Genomic DNA, 15,737 nt, shown 5'->3' on the forward strand with positions numbered 1-15,737 from the left:
CTTGCCCACAGTCAGGACAAATCTTTGTCACCCGCCAGTCACACAGCCGCTCAGACCCAACTAAGTAAACACAGAGACTTATATTGCTTACAAACTGTATGGCCGTGGCAGGCTTCTTGCTAACTGTTCTTATATCTTAAATTAATCCATTTCCATAAATCTATACCTTGCCACATGGCTCGTGGCTTACCGGTGTCTTCACATGCTGCTTGTCATGGTGGCGGCTGGCAGTGACTCCTTCTGCCTTCCTGTTCTTTCTTTTCTCCTCTCTGTTAGTCCCGCCTATACTTCCTGCCTAGCCATGGGCCAATCAGTGTTTTATTTATTGACCAATCAGAGCAACTTGACATACAGACCATCCCACAGCACAGCCAAGTGCAGACCATCTCAGACACCTTCACTCAGGCCCGTGGTCCTAATCATCCTCTATGTGGACCTGCTGGGTAAAACCATGAGGAACCTGAGAACGGGCTCCCACAGGACATACAGAACATCCCACAGCAGGTGTGTCAGACCTGTGGCCTCTGTTTTCACAACTGGGCACCCTCCTCACTGTTCCATTTCTTCTAGATGCTTCAGAAGTTCCTCACACACACCAGACACAGGTACTCTCTCTACCCACACAGCCTTTGTGCTGGCTAGTTTGTCAACTTGACACAAGCTAGAGTTATCTGAGAGCAGAGAGCCTGAATTGAGAGAATGCCTCCATAAGATCCAGTTGTAGGCAAGCCCGTATGGTATTTTCTTAATTACTGATTGATGGTAAGGGCCCAGCACATTGTGGGTGGGGCCATCCTTGGGCTGGTGGCCTTGGGTTCTATAAGAAAACAGGTTGAGTAAGCCATGAGGAGTAAGCCAGTAAGCAGCACTCCTCCATGTTCTCTGCATTAGCTCCTGTCTCCAGGTTCCTGCCCTGCTTGAGTTCCTGTCCTGTCTTCCCTTGGTACTGAACAGTGACACGGAAGTGTGAGCCAAATAAACCCTTTTCTCCCCAAGTTGCTTTTGGTCATGGTATTTCACCACAGCCATAGTAACGCAGCTAAGACAGGCTCCTTTTGTCTGTGTTGGTCTTTGCACACAGTCATCTTCTCAGTGAGACCTTCCCTGGCCCAATCTAATGTGCCACCTCCAAATAAAAACAAAGCAGAACTTTACCTCCCTGCTTTTCCCTCTCTCCTCACCTCCCAAGCTTGTATTTTCTCCTAGGCACTGAACCTGACACCTCTACATTTTATTCTTTTGTTTTAACCTTGACTTCTAACTCCCTCTCATCAGATCCAAATTCTACCAGGGCAGCTACTCTGTTTGCTTACTGCCATATCTGTAGAGTATACAGTACTTGATATTGTTGGGTTTCTGCAGACCTAGAGACAAGCTGTCTTGTTTACTGTTAACCCCTTAGTAGCTGCTTAGTGTCCACCTCTGTGTCTAATAGCCTTGCAACTATCAGGTAAATCCTGCTGAAATGTAATAACTTAACAAATCACTATTATAGCTTCCTCCAACTTAACAACTAAGAGCATCATCAGATAGCACATGAAACCCACAGCAGAGGTTGCCCCTTTTCGGCAACCTGCCCCCATGTCCCTATCAATGTGTTTGATAAATGTGCTGATATATGAGTTCCTTTTGTTCTATGGCCAACAAAAACCCATGTAATCACTGTCACAGTGGAGCAGGTCATTCAAAGCAGCCTGAACTCAAGTGCCCAGGCCATGGTGGTTCACAGTTGGCTCAGAATAAACACTTGTTCCCTTTGGAACAAGAGCTGGGCCTTGTACCTAACAGTAGTCCCTGAGTACATGAGTGGGTGGATAGATGGACAAACCACCCCTTTGCAAATGAGGAAGTAGGAGCGTAGAGTGGTTGGAAAGCCTCCCCAAGGTTTGACTATGTACCCAGAAATGGTTCTATACCTGTGCCTTTATACATAACACTGAACAGAGGCACCAGGATGGGAGCATTGCCTTAGAAACTGGTTATACTTTGCAAACCCAGTTCTATTTCACAATGCAAAATTCCCCACTGGTGTCTTTAGGGTGTAGTTTTGTGTGGAGAGAAAAACAAGATAACTATCAAAGCAGCTGTCCAATTGAGTTGGCCCAGGAAGTGAAAAAGCCACCAGCAAGACAATGGCCAACACTGAGTGGCACGAGCTAGGACCTGACTGACAGAAAGGGGGAAGAATTATTTCATCAGAACAAAGGCAAGCAGAAGGGCCGCTCCAGCACAGAGGCATGGTGCGTGTCTGGGGGCCCCCTGGATGGAGCGGAGATTACAAAACAAAACAGTCCTAATAAGATTACAGCTGATAATGAATCTGCTACAGAACTCTGCGATGATGTTAGGGTTTTAATAAGCATTCCCCAATGAGTACTCAGTCAATTTCACAAATGCCCATTCTCATCATTAAATCCTAAAGGGGAGGAAGGCCCGTTCTACCTAGCTGTTTCTAAATTAATAATGTGCTTCATTCCTGCTAGGCCTTGGGAACAAAGCTACTGTAACATTCCAAGCTGTTTTGGGGGAAATTTTAATATTCTCTCTGATAATATAAATATAACCTTATTAATTAAGTCCCAGAGAGACCACATTTGGGATGTAATCCAGACCCTGGTGCCAAATGCAGTGTTAACTCTTAAACATGCCTCACAGGCACAGTTCATGTGACCAGTAAGGCATGGACATTTTCTCTAGAAAAATGGAAAGAGAAGCCAAATGATTATTGGTACCTATTGAGAAAGGCTGCTTAATCCCAACTTGGACAAGATGTACTGGATGGGATATGTGGTCTCTTCCCAGCCATTTGAACGGCATCACTCTCCCTCAGAACTAAATGACCTCCCTGAAACACAACTGGCTCCATTCCACAGAGGGGGTGACAGAAAGAGAAGAGCCGTGACTGAAATGCACATAGAAAGTATATCTCAGCAGGGCACACAGGCATCAGTACCACAGAGGCAGCTGTGGGGACTGACACTCCAGCCCTTCACATCCGCAGCTGAACTCACTGCTACACAGGGACATGCCAGGGTGATGAAGAGCAATCCACTGCCAATCACCTGGGCAGAGCATGGGCTAGGAGCCCCTGGATGCAATCATTTTTAAGAGATACTGATCCTAGTCTTATGATGCGGCCTTTCTTGACATCCAAGACTCTGGGCACTGCACAAACCCTCTCAACTTCCAACACCAGCTGGCGAGAGAAGGTGAAAATCCAGGGAGAAATAATGGAGCAGGAGGGGAAGGCATGCATGGCTGCTCGAGGTTCTCACAATCTGAGCAAAACACTTGTCACTCCTGAGTCTGTTGGTGACACAAATTTGATTTTTAAAAATGCTCTAATAGTGGAAATAAAGGGAATCCCAGAGGGCTTCACGCAACATGACAAACCAGAGAAGCCAGGCTAATGCCCAGGACAAGCTGGCGTTCAACTGCATTTGAGAGCAGATTGCATGCGTTCTGGGACAGGCGAGTGCAGCAACACAGACCCACCAATGCAGTCTTCATCCATTTCTTGGTGTTCTCAGCATGCATAAATGCTGCCAGGAGAACTGATGAGCAGAAATTGCATGGAACAATGCTTAGAGGCTTCATTGGAGTTCAAAACTCATTTCCTCAGCCAGCAAGTGAGTGATTGAGATGTTCACGGGCTGAAATGGCTCCTTCACTTAAGGAGCTCAGATTTCAAAAGGGAACAGAACAGTGAAGCATTCTTCCCCCAGAATTAAAAATCAGGTCACAGTAAATTCAAAAATAACTTTGTAAAGACTAAGGATGGGAACAGAAGTGGTTCTATAAATAATCAGCCGCATCCATATTCATTGTGAGCCTCTAGACACACTGGACAGGCGGCTTCCGCAAAACCGAGGCAGAGCTGACGGTAGAGCTTTAAGAACGTCATACATATTCACGGCCTTGATGTACTCTAATCACAAATCAAAGTGCTCGACTCATTAAATGTTGATTGCTTGTTGCACAAAGGTGAAAGTCAACCCTCTAGCCAAGGTCTGAGTTATTCTAAGGAATGATGATAGTTAAGTTTCTTCTAGCCATTTTCTGCTTAATGAGTACATTACTCTTCAAGCAACTTCATTTAGGCTAACAATTACCCTGATTTAATAAATGACCAACTAATGACGGTCTGTTAAAGTCCCAGATGGGACAACTGACACCATGGACACGGTAGACCAACTTTCCTCACTTCTAAGGTCTGGCCTGTGGTAGTCATGGGGTGATCCTGAACGGGATAGGCCCACCTCTCATTGGAGAAAAGTGGTGTTCAGCGATGGCAGAGGCAAGCGCTATAGTCACCACCTAGACGTGATGAGAACATTTTCCAAAGACAGAGGGGCTGGGCCAAAGGCATGGCACTCACTCTGAGGAAGTGACAGGGGCAAGGGTGTCATCCAGGCCTGCGCATCTTGCTGCCGACACTCAGGGAAGTCTCAGGAAGCCACAGCTAACTACTGATGGTCACCATGTGGCTTTCTTACATTATCACAATGTACAGACCTTTCCCCCTCAGGAGCACATTACTGTGTTCACCTGCGTGCTAAAGTTGAATGAAAGAATCCTCCCCCCTTACACAGAATGCAGTACAGGTGAGTTAAAGGTGTCCCAGCACATCGTCTGCAGCTGTTGTTCACTCTGCCTGGCTTACACCTTTATGATTTGTAAGGTGCTTTTAGACTCTGCTCCCATAGGCCAGAATCTGCTCAGATCAAAAGCAACGTCGCTCCTGCAGAACCGCCTCTGACTGGCTGCAGGAACTCTACAAAATCTCTCTTAAATGGTGCAGACTGAGGATGTCTGCAACTTACAGAGGGAAGGAAAATCACGATTCATCAAAAGCCTAGAAGCTGGTGAGATGTAGATGAGGGGTGGCTAGAAGAAAAGAAAGTCTGGTCTAGATTCTGAATGATTTGGACTTAAATCCTGCTATGCATTTGTTGGGTACTCTGGATGGGTTACTTAACCAACTAGGTCTTGTAGGGTTTCTTCCTCTGAGAAACAGAAATAGCAGCGCCTTATGAGCCGTTCATTATGACACATTGGTTAAGTCCTATGGGGCTTAGAGGATGGTTCAGTCAGTAAAGCGCTTGCCGCCCAAGTGTAAGGACCTGAGTCTAATCTCCCACACTCACAGCTTTTAAAGCCCAATGTTCACTGAGCATCTGTAATCCTTGTGCTGAGGTGAATGGAGACTCTCTGGATGGACAATCCAGCTGAATCAGTGAGCTCCAGGTACTAACTAGGTTCAGTGAGAGACCCTGTCTCAAAAACAGTAAGGTAGAAAGTTAGGAAGACATTTGAGTTCAACCTCTGGCCTTCACATGCACACACACAGGCACACACAAGCAGATATTCAGACATACACAAAAGATCATGCCTATCAAGTCCTATCGGTTTGCTAAACATTAGAGGCTAATATAATATTTTTAATTTTATTCTTAACATCACCACTGATGTCTGTAGTGGGTAGCCATTCCAGCTTGGTTCTGGAAGTTCCAACCCCCATTGAGACTCTGGCAACTGTCACGCCTATGAGGCAGGGCGAGGGGAGGCGCCTGGGGACCCGAGAGCTGGATGGGCCACCGCTCGCTCTGGGCGCTCTCTCGGTGCCGGAACGCTGACCGGTGCAGATTGACTGTGCAGAGCTCCGGAGAACACCGCTGGACTGCATTACACCTTCCCCAGACCCTGCGACCTACCCATTACTTAATTTGTGAGTTACGCCATTTAATAAATATCCTTTTAACTACGTGGAGTGGCCAAAATAATTTCTCCAATAGATGTCTGGTCAGTATCACAGCAGCTTATAAACAAACACAGCTTTATAGAGTGAACTAAACAAAACCTCGAGAATTTCACACCTACCTTTTGTGTGACTCGGTTGCTATCCTGATAAAAATGGCTCAGTGTGGACCAGTGGGAAGGAAGTACATAAACGACACCAACCCTCATCTTAGAAGTGGACAAGCCATCACCATTTCACCCCCTTGTTTAACTTATCACCCCATATCAAAAGGTCTATATTGATGAAATTATTAAGGCCACTCCACATAGTTAAAAGGAAGATTTATTTAGTGGGTAACTTACAAATAAAGGGATAGGTAGGTCACGGAGTCTGGGGAAGGTATATCACAGTCCAGCAGTGTTCTCTGGAGCTCTGCTCAGTCAACCCCCACCATTCAGGGTCCAGGAACAGAGAGAGTGCTCGCCCATCCAGATCTCGAGTCCCCAGGTACCTCCCTTGGCTCTGCCTTGTAGGTGTGACAGTTGCCGAAGCCTCAAAGGGGGTTGGAACTTCCAGATCAAAGCTGGATTGGCTACCCACTATAGGTCTACCCTCAGAACAAGTTTTGTCCTCTCCTGTACTTCTAAAGCCTTATCTGCTCACCTGAAGCTTTGCAACTAATCTTGCACAGTGTCTCAAACTAGTCTGTGACATTCTCTTACCCAGTGACCTCCCTCCCCATCATCTGACAGCAAGATTTATTTGTTTAAAACCACTTAATAACTCCCTACTAAGTTTAGGGTAAAGCTTAAATCCCAACATACCTCAGCTGATCCCTGCAATCTTTCATCCCATCTCTCCCCACACTCACGAGCATCCACTCTACTCCACACACGCTCGGCTTGTTTCCACATGAAGGCCATGTATGAACAGAAGATCACTTCCTCTACTCCTTGCTGAGCTGGTATCATCCTTGATATCAAGATAACTATATAGTACAATGCAGTCAAAAGTGCTTGGTCCAGTCCTGAGTAGTTTGTAGGCACTGTCTTCTCCAGTCTGTACCACAGCCCTATGAGGGAGGTCAGAACCCTGTCTGGCCACCATTGTATGGATGAGAACACTAAGAGGTCAAGGGGCACCATGCTCAGGGTCAAACATCCAGGAAACACACAGGTATCACACACACAACACACACACACACACACACACACACACACACACACACACACACACACACACACACACACAGTCACATAGAGGGACCTCAGAGGGAAGATTCTGAAATCTCTCTTTGATTTCTCTTCAGAATGGCGGCGGGTCATGTTCAAAAACGTAATGTCCTTGTAAAGGCTGCCAGGCTGGGCTGGATTCCCCCCAAAATCAATAACAACCTCTACATCAGAGTGCATTTAGAGGCCAGTGAAAGAAACAGGCTCTTGTCCAATCTGTCCTCATCTTACCTTCCCCACATGTGCAGACAGCACTCTGGAGCTGTGGTCCCCAGGCTGTGGCTCCCAAGCTACCATTGCCAGATTAACTTGCATGGGCTTTAATAGGCATTACACCCTGTTGCTAGAGTTTTCCGCCTTGCCCACAGTCAGGACAAATCTTTGTCACCCGCCAGTCCCACAGCCGCTCAGACCCAACCAAGTAAACACAGAGACTTATATTGCTTACAAACTGTATGGCCGTGGCAGGCTTCTTGCTAACTGTGCTTATAGCTTAAATTAGTCCATTTCCATAAATCTATACCTTGCCATGTGGCTGGTGGCCTACCGGCATCTTCTCATACTGCTGGTCATGGCGGCGGCTGCAGTCAGTCCTTCTGCCTTCCTGTCCTTTTATTTCTCCTCTCTGTTAGTCCTGCCTATCCTTCCTGCCTAGTCACAGCCGATCAGGTTTTATTTATTGATCAATCAGAACAACTTGACATACAGACCATCCCCCAGCACAGCCAAGTGCAGACCATCTCAGACACCTGCACTCAGGCCCATGGTCCTAATCATCCTCTATGCGGACCTGCTGGGTAACGCCACAAAGAACCCAAGAAGGGCTCCCACAGGACATACAGAACATCCCACAGCAACACCCCCAACCACACAGAGAAAAACCTTCCTGCCATACAGAGAAACACTAATAGAGATTATTTCAGAGAGGTGTGCAGCGGAGGAAGGGAGGGAGTCACCCCACGCCCCACCACACCCCTTCCCACTCACCCCTGACTGTGATTCAGCTGGATCCCTGGTCTACACTGTCTGGGACACATGAAGTAAGTGACTTGACTTGCTGGGTCTGTGTCCCCATCTACCTCTCATGAATGTTATGAGATGTAAGGTAATAGATGTATTAAGGAAATGCTAATATAATCCTACAAGTTAAAGTTGCTTTTAATATGTTACAACTGGCATAATTAACACAAGCAGGAGAAACATCACATAAATATCATCAGAGCTGACATTTATTAAGCACTAATGGCATGCCTAGCAATGTCTTATGCCATATAGTTGGTTTGTTTTATTGAATCCTTGGCTGCCCCATAAAGATGGGACAATTATTAGCCCCCTTACAATCAAGGAAACTGAGAACCAGAGGGAGTAAGAAACTTGCTGAAGACTCATTGTAACTTGTGAGAAAACCCAGAGGTGAATGGTGCTAGGTCACTCTGTAGGCCACATGCTGAACCAGACTCCTGGAGTCCATCAGGAATAGGAGCATGGCATGGTTGTCTCTGAGTATCAGTACAGTTATAAGGCAGCCCCTTCTCCTCACTAACACAAACCTCCACACAGCCTTACACTTCAGGAGTCTCTTCCGGTCTGGGTTATTGAGGGACCCTGAGTTGTCTGTCTGAAAAGGCTCTTCCATGCCTGCCACCAGCCAGCCATTCTGTGTTTCTCTCTCTGAACCATTGGCAATGACAGATGGCCAAGATTAGACCTGCTGGCTCTGCTCCAAGAGAGAGACCTCCTGATGGGGGACATTGTAGGTTGAAACCAACATACCACCACCGACTCTTGCTTTTGTGCCATGTATAAAGGATAGTAAATGAAGGATTGCGTGCTCATGTGCCTTTCACAATTCCTTCAGTCGTCTTTAACTGCCAGCCATAGGTGCTGCCTCCCACAGTACTTCATGCAGGCCTGGAGCAGGCTTTGGCTTGTTTTACCTCTAGATCACAGCAAACCACCTGTTCAGCCACCACTGGCCCCATGGCCCTGGACCATAGGCAGAGGCAGCAGAGAGGGGGCTATTCTGTACCATAGCTCCAGGAAGGCAGAGGGGCCAAAGCCAGCACTGATTGAGCACATGAGCTGCAATGGGCCTGTGCTAAGGAGCATCCTCCACAAATGCTCACTGTGGCTTTGGGGACTTAATGTAGCCAGAGTTACTAGTTTTGAATAGTATCACATTCTGAGATCCCAAAGTCAATGTGAATTGAACTCAGAGCACAGAATTTAGTGTGATGTTACATAAGTGCCTGTGAGTGAGTGAGTGAGAGAGAGAGAGAGAGAGAGAGAGAGAGAGAGAGAGAGAGATATCTTCCTTAAAATTTAATAAATAACTAAACAGAGGAAGTTGTCCCCTCTCCTCCTAAAGTATTCTAGAAGCATTTAAATGAGTATCACTCAGTAATATGGATTCCAAACCCTACCAGTTCATTCATTTTCTTGAAATCCATAGCATGGCCAGACTTCTTCTATGTACTTCCCAAGAAATCTCTCCTTTGCCAATCTAAAGGTTATTTTCCTTCTTTACCCATAACTGTTTGGACTGGTTTAGCTTCTCTGTCAACCAGGAAACCAAAACCAAAACACACCCCACTATTTATAAGGAAGGAGGAGTCAGCATTTGCAGGGTTCCTCTTGGTGGCTGGCGAGCAGGGACCTCTGCAGACGTGCTGAGTGGAGAACGCCCCCCTCTCTCTGCCAGTAGGGCTAGTACTGGTGGCCCTGGGAACTTCGGCCTGGTGTCCTGTCTGTGTTTTTACAGATGGGCCGATGAAAGCCAAGAGAGGTTAAGAAAGATGGCCAGACCTCCTCTGACTCCTCAAGAGAATGACTCATCACAAATGCCCTTTTGCATCTGAAACAGAAGGAAGCAGAAGTCTAGCCTATGGCACAGAGAGAGGAGCAGTGCTCTGGCCAACAGTGAAGCCCAGGCTAGCTCCTTTGTAATGCAACCAGCCAGCAAATCTCCCTTTGACCTCCATTTCCTCATTTGTAAAACTGAGAGAATAATGTTGGTTTCACAAAATTCTTGAGAGAAGGCACTCTCAACAAATGTTATTTTCTCCCTGCCACCAGATGAATCATCTTTAAAAAAAAAAAAAACAACAAAACCTCCTCTATATTTCCCCAAATGTGGCAGCCATGACATTTCCCCCTTTCAGTATCAAATCCAGCACCATAGTAGGAATTACTTGCAGAGTGTTTACTATTTCCTATTTCCAAAATGTATTTTCCATCATGTAATTCAAAGCTATTAAGGCTGCCAAAGCCCCAAATAACCAGACCGCATCATAGCCAGCCCTGCACGATCGGCACGCTGAAAATGAATTGCTTCTAAGCGCCATTTAGATGTGGAGGTAGTTTGATTTTGCTCTGATATAGCTCAAACTGATTGAAACACTGTAAATATCCTTCCCAAAGTTGGAGGCTGCTGCCATTACCATTGGCAGCAAATGCCAGACCATTTTCATAATCATTTCTTGAGCCAAGAACCTGAGAGTGGCTTGTGTGACAGATGAGAAGGCACCGGGCTTGATTGAATCAGACTCAGCACATACTGCTTGACTGCATTTTGCCTCCATTATGGGCCCCCTGAGACTTCAGTCTCCATGTCAGTCAAATGAGATACAACACAAGAAGCCAACCTTTCAGCCCAAAATGGCCAGGAAGGTTACCTGTACGGGCAAGTGAAAACACTGACCCACGAGGTCAATTAGTGTACAGCTCCTAAGAAGAGGTTTTAAAAGATGCATGTAAAGAACTCAGTCCACAAACACAAAGCCACAGGAAATCCAGGGGAACTAACTTTCTCTTAACTCTAAATGTGAGACCTCCATATTTATATTCCTCGGCATTAAGATGCCAGCACTTCCAGGGCTCTCAATGTGCCAATACAGTCTTTTCAAACTTGTGTATTTGCCCACACAACTAGATTTGATATTGATTTTTTGTTACAAAGCCAGGAGCTGAGAGACTTGGGAGCAAATGTATGATCCAGAGCGGCCATTATTTTCTCCTTGTATTTCCAATTCTATAGAGTTTTAGGGTGACACTTTCACCCCATTATATATAGGATAATTGAGCAATGAGGTAGGCAGACAGTTGTATAGTGCCAGTTAGTATCAGCCTCTTTTCTTTCACAGATGGGTTTGTACGGACGCCTTCATTCTTACACCCAGGGCCAAGACTCAGGCCAAGGTTTTATGACTTCACCTCAAAGAAAGTCTGAAAATGGGATAATATAAAGCATCAAGCAGAGAGCGTGCTTGCTATCTGACCCCCGCCCCCCATTGAGAACCTGGTAAACTGTTTATGCAGGGCACACCTAGAGCAACCCTGCCCTAGTTGCTGGGAAATTAACGATAAACTATGTGTACTGTTTGGTTTTTTGGTTGTTTTTTTTTTTTTCATGTTTTAGAAAGATTTTTTTTTTTGTCTAGAAGTTGTTTGTTTCGATTCATTAGAGCCTCCCAATGGCCCTTTCACTAACTCATGAAGGTGTTGGAAAGAATATAAAACAAAAGGCCCATTTACAGTCAGATCAATTACCCAGTCAGGAAAGGGAGGCTCCTGGAGAAGTCCAGGAGAGACTTCACCAGTGAATCAGCTTTGGCAACCTTCATCCAGGATAACCCAGTCTCCAGGCAAGGCAGGCAGGGGAGGCTGGGGAGGGAATGCTCACCTAACATCCTGTGTTACAGTGTTGATCTTCTAATTTGCTGCTTGGGTTCCCCTAGTCCTTTTTTGTGCTGGTTACAGAAGAGAAGTATTTGGACCCCAAACTACCAATGATATTAGCTGGCATGATATGATTGGAGGCCGTGGGCTTTAATTCTAAGGTTGTCCCTTCCCCCAGTACACTATCCAAAAGCCAGTTAATGTCTTCTCTCTATGAGACAAAACAACATGGAGACTCATTGTTTCTCCTCTCAGTGGCCAACACATCATAGCTGGGAGACAGACACAGGGCAGCGGATAATCCCGCACATCCCTGGTACCCACAGAGAAAGAACTGCATGAGGCAGCTACAGGAAGGAACTCCAAGTCCTCACTATACCATGTCCTTGAAGAGAAAGAAATGAAAACTCAGAGAAGTAAGGACATTATTCCTTATGCTAGCCTTTTAAAGCATGAGCTAAGAGTTCCATCTTCAGCGTCAAACCTACCTCTGAGGGTTACTCTACTGCCCATTCACTGTGTGACTCTCAGGTTTGTAAGCACTTCTGAGGTTCTGGTCCACAGTGGAAACTGAGAGGAACATGGCACCTACCTCAAGGGAGGGGAGTGTTGCTGACTATGATGTTGCAGTATTTCTCTGGGCAAGGTTTCTGAGACAGGGGTCCTATCAACATCATAGACAGGGCTAAGGGGAAGATCTTTCCTTCTATTTGAGTTTTAAACCTGGTTCTTGTAACATAGTTCTTAGAATCCTTGGGAACCTCTAAGGGCTCAGTGTCTTCTAGGCTACTGAGATGACCTGAGTCTGAGCCCAAGGAGTGATTTAGGATAAGAGTTGCTCAACCAGAAGGACCCATGCACAGTTAGAGGGTTGGAACTTTTAGTCATAGCTTTATGATATGGCCTTACCAATGGCCAAAGCTACGACCGATTGTGGCTACATAATGAAGCATCATAAAAGCCAAGGACACACTCTCAGCCTGTTGAATGCATAGAAGTTCAGTGAGGCTCCTGGCCCCTTCAAACATATTTTGCCTTTTACATCTCTTCTAGTTCATTTGTAAATTTAATATACTCTACAAGATGTGGTTAAGTTAAAGAGAAGAAGCTACCTGAGTCTGGTAAGCATCTATAGCAAATTAATAAAATCAGGGCAGAGGAGCAGGGGGACCCTCAATTTATAGCTGACTGGTAAAAACCACACATCATAACCCAGGGCTTACACATGGCATCAGAAGTAAGGAATTGGTTCCTGAGCCTGTCAATGTGACTGTAATTCTATGTAGATAGTACCCAAAAGGATCAAAAATGCAATCAATGTCTGCTGGAAAAGCAGTTGGTGAGAAGACATGTCCACAGTCTGATGACTGTGTCAGCCACTCTTCTGTCACCATGATAAGACATCATGACCAAGGCAACTTAGAGAAGAATGTTTATTTGGCGCTCATAGTTTCAGAGGCTGAGTCCTTGATCATCATGGTGAGGGGCATGGCAGCAGGCAGGCAGGCATGGTGCTGGAGTAATAGCTGAGAGCTTACATTTTGAAACATATAATGAGGCAGAGAGAGCTAACTGGGAATGGAATGGGCTTCTGAAACTTCAAAACTGCCCCCCAGTGACACACCTCCTCTAACAAGGCCACACCTCCTAATCCTTCCCAGATAGTTCTGTCAACTGGAGACAAAGTATTTAAATATATGAGCCCATGGGGGCCATTCTCATTCAAACTCCCACAGTAACCAAAGGTGAAGTACAGAGTACTGAGTATGCCCAGTGTGAGAGTAAAGCACCATTCATTCCCAGACTATGAATATAATTCATAGAAAGTATTTCACATGGTGTCTGGCTTATGATAAGTATGCATTACTGATTACAGTATGGATGTTTAGCATCCATTCACATCACAGTCCTCCCAAGAAAAATTTTATTCACTCAACAAACATACACTTCATATCAGGCACTGTGGATTTGGCTGTGGCAGAATCATGTAACAGATCCAGAGTTGCTTGCATAATGTCTGGTTGACAATGTCATCTTGGTAGGTGAACACCCTGTGTTTAGTCCATGGCTGAGAAGCCCTGGGCCAGGGCACGGAAGGTTAACCCTTTCCACTGTACTTCTGCAGTGTGTCAGCTGGTAGTCTGTGGGTCGGACTCGTTCCCTGCAGCCGAGCTTCCTTGCAGAAGACAAGGTCAAAACCAGCCTTCTTGCACATGCTCAAGCATGCTGTACTGCTCTTGAAGTGGAAAGGCAACAGAGCGAGAGCATCCGCAGCCCCAAGCTCTGCCCAGCCTCCCACACTCAAGCTTCTACAACCAGGAAGTGTGTCCTGAGCCTCGGAGTCCACACAATGAGGCCTGGATTGGGTGGTCTGCAAGAGTCTCTGAAGAGCAAGGGGTCCTTCCAGGAAGGAAGAGAGAGGCAACGGAGACAGCGGCCAGAGAGAGCACAGAAGGGAAAGCCAAAGCCTACTGCTCACTGGTTCCCTCTTTAAAAAAGTTAGGAGCGTGTGTGTGTGTGTGTGTGTGTGTGTGTGTGTGTGTGTGTATGTGTGTGTGTGTGTGAACACACATGTGAGTATGCACATACGCATGTACAAGAGCCTGTGGAGGCCAAAGAGGGTGCCGGATCCTCCCCTGGTGCTGGAGTTACAGGTAGCTGTGATCTACCTGGCACTAGGAATCAAACTCATCCTGTGAAAGAACAGAAAGCTGTCCTAGCCACTGGGCCATCTCTCCAGCTCCTGTGTTCTTGATGCAGCAAAACATCCCCTCCCCCCCAACACACACCCACAGTGCTCCTGGCCCTGACTGAGCTGTGCCATTCAACAGTGTGTGTCCACTGTGACTGTTTCCATTGACTCGGGAGAAAACTGGGGCTTGGGGAGGGTGAGTCAGTAACACACAGCCTGCCACGTAGTATGTGTCCAAACAGCCCTCATGCAGAGGCAGTTCCCATGCTCATCACACTCCCGCCAATGACTCCTATCTGCAGGTATGATTAAAGCTCTGTCCAGAGCAGTCTCCTGATTTCCCTTCACCAAACCTCAAGAGGAAGAACTGTTGCTACTGGTTTACAGAAGAGGAAACCAAACAAACCTGCCACACAGGTGACAAGGCTGCCATGTCCCCTAATCTCCACACTCCTGGGAGTATGAGGTGAGGAGTCTGGAGACTTGGCTTGGATTTTGTCTTCACCGTCACTAGACACAGAGCCTCAGAACAGTGAATGGTGATTGTCCCCTGTTTGCCTCCCTGTGAGGTGACAAACAGTGCCTCCTTGATAGAAGTTGAGTGAGGCTTCAATGGATAATGTCACTGTGGTGTACAACTGTCCTCAAAGCCAAGCAACCACCATCTTGGGGAGTTCATCCATGCCCCCTTGCAAAAGATCATCCCAGCTGGGCTTGTTTGCTATGGAATAATCCTTCCGTACACTGTATGAATATATGTCACTATGATTGGGTTAATAAACAAGCTGACTGGCCAAAAACTGAACAGACTAAAGTTAGGTGGAAAAGCCAAACTGAGAATGATGGGATGAGGAAGGGCAGAGTGAGGAGTCACCAGTCAGATGCAGAGAGGGCAAGAGATGAATGTGCCATGCTAATAAAGGTGTGGCCCCATGGCAGAGAGTAAATAAGGAATATGGGTTAACTTAAAATGTAAGAGCTAGTTAGTAATAAGCCTGAGCTATTGGCTCAGCATTTACAACTCTCTGTGTGGTAATCTGGAAGTGGCTCCTGGGACAGGAAACTCTGCCTACACTTGTTACTGTTAACATCCCCTCATGGAGGGGTGGATTGGTCCTGAGACCCTCACCTGAGTAGCTGTTCCCTGTCACCTGCTGTGTGTGACTATGCCTTGATTGCATGTCAATTCCCCGGGAGGGGCCGGGAAGACCAGGTGGGGAGTGGGGCTCCAGCTATGTGGCTATGGGGAAGCCATCATCCTCGCTAGGTAAACACTTCCCAGTTACAGCTTGTTGGGGGGAGAAACACTGAAACCCATGTAAGAACCCCTCACCTATGCTCTGTAAGAAAGCACAATAAACTCTTCGCTTCTGCGGGGTGAACTTTGGTAGAACTG

At 46.4% G+C, this 15,737-nt stretch overlaps 1 protein-coding gene and 1 long non-coding RNA gene across 3 annotated transcripts in view; one reads left to right on the forward strand and one right to left on the reverse strand.

Annotated features, from left to right (window-relative positions):
* Window positions 1–15,737, reverse strand: part of Spock1 (SPARC (osteonectin), cwcv and kazal like domains proteoglycan 1) — a 494,127-nt gene that overhangs the window by 206,591 nt on the left and 271,799 nt on the right. The window lies entirely within an intron of this gene.
* The window catches only part of LOC121829643 (uncharacterized), a 56,789-nt gene that overhangs the window by 10,138 nt on the left and 30,914 nt on the right, over window positions 1–15,737 (forward strand). The window lies entirely within an intron of this gene.

Source organism: Peromyscus maniculatus, chromosome 5 (assembly GCF_049852395.1).
Source record: "Peromyscus maniculatus bairdii isolate BWxNUB_F1_BW_parent chromosome 5, HU_Pman_BW_mat_3.1, whole genome shotgun sequence".
NCBI classification, from domain to species: domain Eukaryota; kingdom Metazoa; phylum Chordata; class Mammalia; order Rodentia; family Cricetidae; genus Peromyscus; species Peromyscus maniculatus.